The sequence below is a fragment of the Saccopteryx leptura genome, chromosome 6 (genome assembly GCF_036850995.1).
Source record: "Saccopteryx leptura isolate mSacLep1 chromosome 6, mSacLep1_pri_phased_curated, whole genome shotgun sequence".
Classification (NCBI taxonomy): domain Eukaryota; kingdom Metazoa; phylum Chordata; class Mammalia; order Chiroptera; family Emballonuridae; genus Saccopteryx; species Saccopteryx leptura.
This window is the reverse complement of record NC_089508.1, coordinates 12,420,363-12,426,986: the sequence shown is the minus strand read 5'-3', so window position 1 is coordinate 12,426,986 and position 6,624 is coordinate 12,420,363. Positions and strand designations below refer to the sequence as shown.

Below are 6,624 nucleotides of genomic sequence, written 5' to 3'. Positions count from 1 at the left end.
ATTAGCTAGTGTGGTGTTTTAAATCATGTTTATAATTCTTGGAATTTCCTCTCTTCAAAGATCGGGATACCCTACTTCTTATGTGTAGGCTAACCATAGAGACTGGTTGACCAAGAGAGTACTGCAGAAATGACAGAATGTGGAAATAATGGAGTATGATGTCCAAGGCTAGGTCATAAACAGCAACACAATCTCTACTGGCTTCTCTTAGGGTGCCTGCCCTCGGAATCCGGACACCACTCTCTGAGGAAGCCTGAGCAGTTGGTGGAAAGGCCCACATGAAAAGGAGCCCAGGGTCTGACTCTCAGATCTTACTGAGCCCATGCCGGCTTTCCAGTGTCGTGGGTGAGCCGTCTGGGAAGTGGGTCCTCCAACCCCCAGCTGACACCTCATGGAACAGAGCCAAGCCTTCCCCACTGAGCCCTGCCCATACTGCAGATTTATGAACTGAATAATGATAACGTTGTTCTAAGCCACTACGTTCTGGGAAGGTTTATTATCCAGCAATAGATAACTGACATGCTAACCTAAAAGGAAGTCCAAAGGTAGACCAGACTTCCGAGTCATTGATTCAGCAATCCAACCTCTTATCAGTGAATGTTTTCCTTCCCTTTGCTCTGCTCTAGATTATGTAAGCTCCGTCCTACTTCTAGTTGCCTTATGTTTGCGGAATGGCTGCTGAGCGTGATCAGAATTTCCTCTTTCAATTCAGGTGAGGGGGTAGAAGGGATTCTCCTTGACCACTCCTGGGAGACACACTTTTCCAGAAGCTGGTAAACCTCTCCTCATCTCTCTTTGGCCAGAATGGGGACAGATGCACATTCCTGAACAAATAACTGAGGATAAGATAATGCTTTGACTAATCAGGCCTGACCCTCAAATTGAGATCAATTTACCAAACCACACTGCTGCTACTTATGGGATAGAATGGATACTGGAAAAGATACGTGGGAGCCCTGAGCCCCGGGACCACTCCCTGTAGGGGCAAACACATCTATACACTGTATCATGATACGCAGAGTGGAGCCACGAAAGCTTATAACGATAAAGCTGAATCAAGTGAAACTTGACACATGATACATAGAGTCTGGCTGCCAAGTCGGGAAAGTGGTCAGTACTTTGGCTCTACTATCTATCAAAAGGACTAAAACTATTTTAAAGTTTAGTCCTATTTTAAAGTTTTAGTGCTTCAAAAAGTATATTCCTAATCAGCAGAAACACATTTCAAGAGAGCCTTAATCTTGGGTGTTATTGCTCATTCAATGGTTCAAGAAGTTAGTTGAAGATACAAGATCCCCATAATGTAGCATAAGCAACGCTTAATGGTTTACAGTAAGTGAAAACGAACACTCTCCCAACAGTAAGCATGTTCTGTTGGAATACAAATGCTTTGCCTCACGAACCTTGACTTTTTCAATTCAGAAGGGAAACCTGTTTGGGGCCAAATTTCCTATGAGAAAGATTGTTGAAAAAATAAACCATCATAGGCTTTGGATTTTATTTTTACCCTACCAGTAGATCTCTAACTTGTTGTCAGTTGTTTGAAACAAATTATTCCCCACTTTTCTACCTTCATTCACATAATGGAGCATGTGTGCTGTCACCTACGCTGGACCAGTGAACCGCACAGAAGAAACTTGCCTGGCACACTTGAGGAATGGGAACGAAAGGGGGGGGGCAGTAGTCAGGGAGGACAGAGGGGCATGGGGTGGGGGTCGGGGTGAAGGACACAGTGTAGCCTATGATTATTTGCTTTGACTCCATAGGGTGAGAAGCCATTGGAGGCTATAGAGTGGAGCAATGACATGAACCAGTGTAACATCTGTACTCCAGCTGTTGCTTTGAGAATAAACTGCAGCTATCAGGGGGCCAATGTGGAGGCAGGAAGACTGGCTAGACCACGGACCGTAATGGAGTAGAGAGGAGGGTGGCTGGGACCAAGGTGCTAGTAGTGACAGCGGCAGGTTAAATGATGTAACATATGCAAAGACACAGTCATCCCCAGTAGATGCTGGCTGTTATTAGTGTTATGGCATTCTGAACCCCAAGGTTTATCAATAAATGGTTGGTTGATTGACTGGCAGAGCGATTACAAGTTGAAGGGTCAATGTCAGGATTAGAAAAGAAACTATTTTTTAAAAAAACATTTTGCATAGATCAACCAAAATGAACTAGAATTGAGTCAAAACTAGAGTTCATGCTCGCCCTTATTGAAATCTCTGCTGGCAGTATTTTTAAAAATTACACACACACACACACACACACACACACACACACACACATTCGAGAAAAACCTGTTTTCAAAATAAAATGCCACAATTACCCAGAGTCCAGCCTGACCTTGCAGAACTCCTAAGTATTAAAAATCATTTCTATGGTCTTACATTTTTTGGTTTAACAAGCACAAGAGGCCATGAACTCCAATATCTGAAGCAAACGTGTTAAACATCTGGGGTCTGGCGTAAGTTTCTCCTGTGGGATGCATTGTTTGCGCAAACTATTATTGAGTAAAAAAAAAAAAAGTAAGGACTCAGTTGCAAAATATTCGTGTAACCTAGTAAGAACATTTATCTGAGTCCAGAGTCAAAATCCAGAGCTTCAAACCAGTTAATAAACTTAAAACCAGGCTAGAAATTGGTTCTTAAAACACAGAGTGGTATCAAAATGGAATCAAGCTTACGTATCTGGAGCTGTCCCTCTAACCAGAGGCAAGTCTAAACTGCGTGGATTTCTCCAGGCTAAAGGCTGACGCCCACAGCTGTCGGAGAAAGGCCCCGGCAACTGCAGGAAGGGCACTGGCCTGCAGCTTAGGAGAGCGCTGCCACTTAACTGCAGATGATCTTGAGCAAATTCATTTACCTCTGGGTGTGATTTGCCTTTTTCCAATAAAAAGATGGAAAGAGCACTTACTGCTCCATGGATCTTAGAAAATTACAAGCAGCCCTAGTTGGTTGGCTCAGCAGTAGAGCGTTGGCTCGGTGTGTGGAAGCCCCGGGTTCCATTCCCTGTCAGGGCACACAGGAGAAGTGACCATCTGCTTCTCCTCCCCTCCCCCTTCTCTCTCTGTCTCTCTCTTTCTCTCTCTTTCCCTCCCACAGCCATGGCTCAAATGGTTTGAGTAAGTTGACCCCGGGTGCTGAGGATGGCTCCATGGCCTTGCCTCAGGTGCTGAAATAGCTCAATCGCCAAGCAACAGAGCAGTGGCCCCAGATGGGCAGAGCATCACACTGTAGGGGGTTTGCTTGACAGGTGGGTCCCAGTTGGGGTGCATGTGGGAGTCTGTCTCTTTGCCTCCATGCCTCCCACTTAATAAAAAGAAAAAAGGAGAAAGAAATTTATAAGCATAGAAAATAGAATCATAAGGTTGCCAGAATGTTTCAAAGCTCCATACCCAGAAGAAGTACAGGGAGGGAGGTGGAGGACTAGAATGTGAGAGATTGTTATTAGAAGACAGGAGCCTGACAGGTGGTGGAGCAGTGAATAGAGAGTCGGTCTGGGATGCAGAGGACCCAGGTTTGAGACCCCGAGGTCTCCAGCTTGAGCACGGGCTCATCTGGTTTGAGCAAAGCTCACCAGCTTGGACCCAAGGTCGCTGGCTTGAGCGAGGGGTTACTCAGTCTGCTGAAGGCCCGTGGTCAAGGCACATATGAGAAAGCAATCAATGAACAACTAAGGAAGTAGTCAACCTGGTCCCTACCGCCCACTAGGGGGTGTTCCAGCTTTCATGGTGGGCGGTAGCGGAGCAACCAAAGTATAAATAAAAAGATAGATTTAACTATAATAAGTTGTTTTATAAAAATTTATTCTGTCAAACTTAGCAAAAATCTGACATAAAGTACTTGATAATTATTATTATATGCTTTAACTTGCTATAACTCTCCTTTATAAATTTTATAAAGTAAAGTTACTTCACTACTTTATAAAACACCATTACTGTGGAACCGGTGGGCGGTTAGAAAATTTTACTACTAACAGAGATACAAAAGTGGGCTGTAGATATAAAAAGGTTGACTACCCCTGAACTAAGGTGTCACAATGAAAAACTGATGATTGATGCTTCTCATTTCTCTCCATTCCTGTCTATCTGTCCCTGTCTATCCTTCTCTCTGACTCTGTCTCTGGAAAAAAAAAAAAAAAAAAAGACAGGAAAGACCAAGCAAACTGAACTGAACAAAGCTTTTAAATAAGAAAAGCTAAGGGTATTCTGGAATGTTCCTCAAGGGCGGGACAGCCTCTCACACTCCTTTAGTATCTCCCTGAAGTGTTCGGGGCAGCACCCACTGACTGGCAGGAAGACGGGTTCCTCTCGATCTTTACAACCCACACCCTGAACATTCTGGGGTGAGCTGAGTCTACCCCACTGTCTCTGGGAGGCTACAGGACAGGCAGAGGAAAAGGAACATGTCTTCTCAAAATGGGGACAGGAATTGCTTCTTAAACGCACACCTCCCTTCTGAGAAGGAGCTGCTGTTTCCTGCAAGTGTCTCTGTGCAGCTGAGCGCCTGGAAGGGTCCGGCCTGAATGGTGGGCTGGCAGCTGAGTCTGCGAGCAGAATTTCTGCATAATGTGGTTAAGACGAATTTGGAGTTTGGGGGTTCCATAGAAGGGAGGGCGAGGAGGCAAGCTGAGCATGGAGGAGGGGACAGGAGAGCGCGGGATGGAGGGCTGAGGTGGCCACCCTCTCTGTCCCGCTCTCCACTCTCCGGTCCTTGGCAGAGCTGACTACACGCCCACATGAAAATGGAGTTTGTATTCGTTTCCTAAGACTGCTCTAACGAAGGACCACAAACCTGGCGAAGCACAGAACTATATTCTCTCAAGTCCTAAAGTCGAGAAGTGTCTCCCACACCCCCTCCGAAGGCGCTAGGGGAGACCGCTACCTCGCCCCTCTTCTAGCTCCTGGTGGGCCCTGGAAATCTCTAGTGCTCTGTGGCTTGTGGCTATATCATCCCAACTCTGCCTCCGTCTCCCCGTGGCCTTTTTTGTCTTATATCTTCATGTATCTTCTCCTCTTCCTATAAGGATACTAGTCATTGGTTTTAGGGCTCACCCAATTTCAGTATGACCTCGTCCTAACTTGATGAATTACATGTGCAAAGACTCTATTTCCAAATAAGGTCTCATTCCGGTGTTCTGGGCAGACATGGATTTTGGGGGGATGCTATTCAATACAGTACAGTGTTGTTTCATCTTGTTCTTATAGTAATTAAGAGGCAGTTTCCTGTCAAAGTCAACTGGCAAGGGACTAGGGAATGGAGTGTATAGTGAAACGCCTATCAATGAAGTGGATTCAGGAAAAGTTCAGAGTTTGGAGTCAGAGGTGAAAATAAAAGCCCCCTCTGCTTCCCACGGGAACGTTCAGAAATCTGGGAAGGCCTCAAAATTGCACAGGGCACAGGCTGAAGGCTTCAGAGCAGAGTGGCCTATTCTAGGTCGCATAGGCCAGGAGGCCACCACTGACCTCTGGCTTACCAATGAAAGAAAGATGCCTGGGAGAGAGGAGAACAGACAGGTGGAAGAGAAGGAAGAACAAAAGGGGAAAAGGTGAGTTTTTGAAGGAAGACCATGGAGAAAGAAAGCACAGTTTCTTAGGGAAAGACTTAAGGATCTAGCACAAGGCCTGTTGTTGTTTTTTGTTTGTTTGTTTGTTTGTTTGTTTTAAGTGCTTTAGATAAATCTGGGGAACAAAGAAAGAAGATGGGGTGTTGGGCATACTGGCTCCCACAAAGAAGGGAGGCGAGAAGAAGAAGGGACATTCTGCCATCAACGAGTTCGTGACCAGAGAACACACCATCAACATTCACAAGCGCGCCCACAGAGTGGGTTTCAAGAAGCATGCCCCTCAGGCACACAAGGAGATCCAGGAATTTGCCATGAGAGAGATGGTAACTCCAGATGTGGGCACCAGGTCCAACACAGCTGTCTGGGCCGGAGGAATAAGGAACGTCCGATACCGTATGAGGACGGAGACTCACCAAACAAGCTCTATGTGTTGGTTACCTACGTATGTCATCACTTTCACAAATCTACAGATACTTCATGTGACTGAGAACTTCTGATTGTCAAATAAAGTTATAAAACTACAAAAAAGAGAGAGAATAAAAAGAGGGAAGGGTGGAAGAAGGGAGAGAATAGGGTGCATGACATATCCTGCAGTGTCACCAAAAATTGCCTCCACTGTCAACCAAAGCTGTCCAGACCATGGCTACTTGCTCATGACCTTAATTAACCTCAAAGACCGGAGCATCAAGTGAAGACCCTTTCTGCTTCTCTCTGCCTCCCAGTTCTTCAGCCTGTAGCCCATTTTCTGCCCCACCCCCTAAGCCCTCCCTTTCCTGGCGATGCACACTGCGTCTCAGCTGTAGCTGGAGCTGCCATGCTTCTGGCCTCTGGTGGTTTCTGCTGTCCCCTCACCGTGCCAGCATCGACCTTCCTGAGTTCCCACGAAGGGTCGTGAAACTGGTCTCAATTAGTGAATGTCCTTCCATACAAAAGGGCAAGGAGAGCCCCGTGGATTAAGTAAAGAGCTCTCAGACCATTTGAGACACAAGCAGGATTGGAAAGATTCTGCACTTCAGGGGAAAGTGAGCTAGACCAGGAACCAAGAGACCTCCCTGCAGGTCT

General features: G+C 46.0%; 1 pseudogene; it reads left to right on the top strand.

Annotated features, from left to right (window-relative positions):
* Positions 1–1,805: 1,805 nt before the first annotated feature.
* On the top strand, positions 1,806–6,059 carry LOC136377005 (large ribosomal subunit protein eL31-like; annotated as a pseudogene).
* The last annotated feature ends 565 nt before the right edge of the window (positions 6,060–6,624 follow it).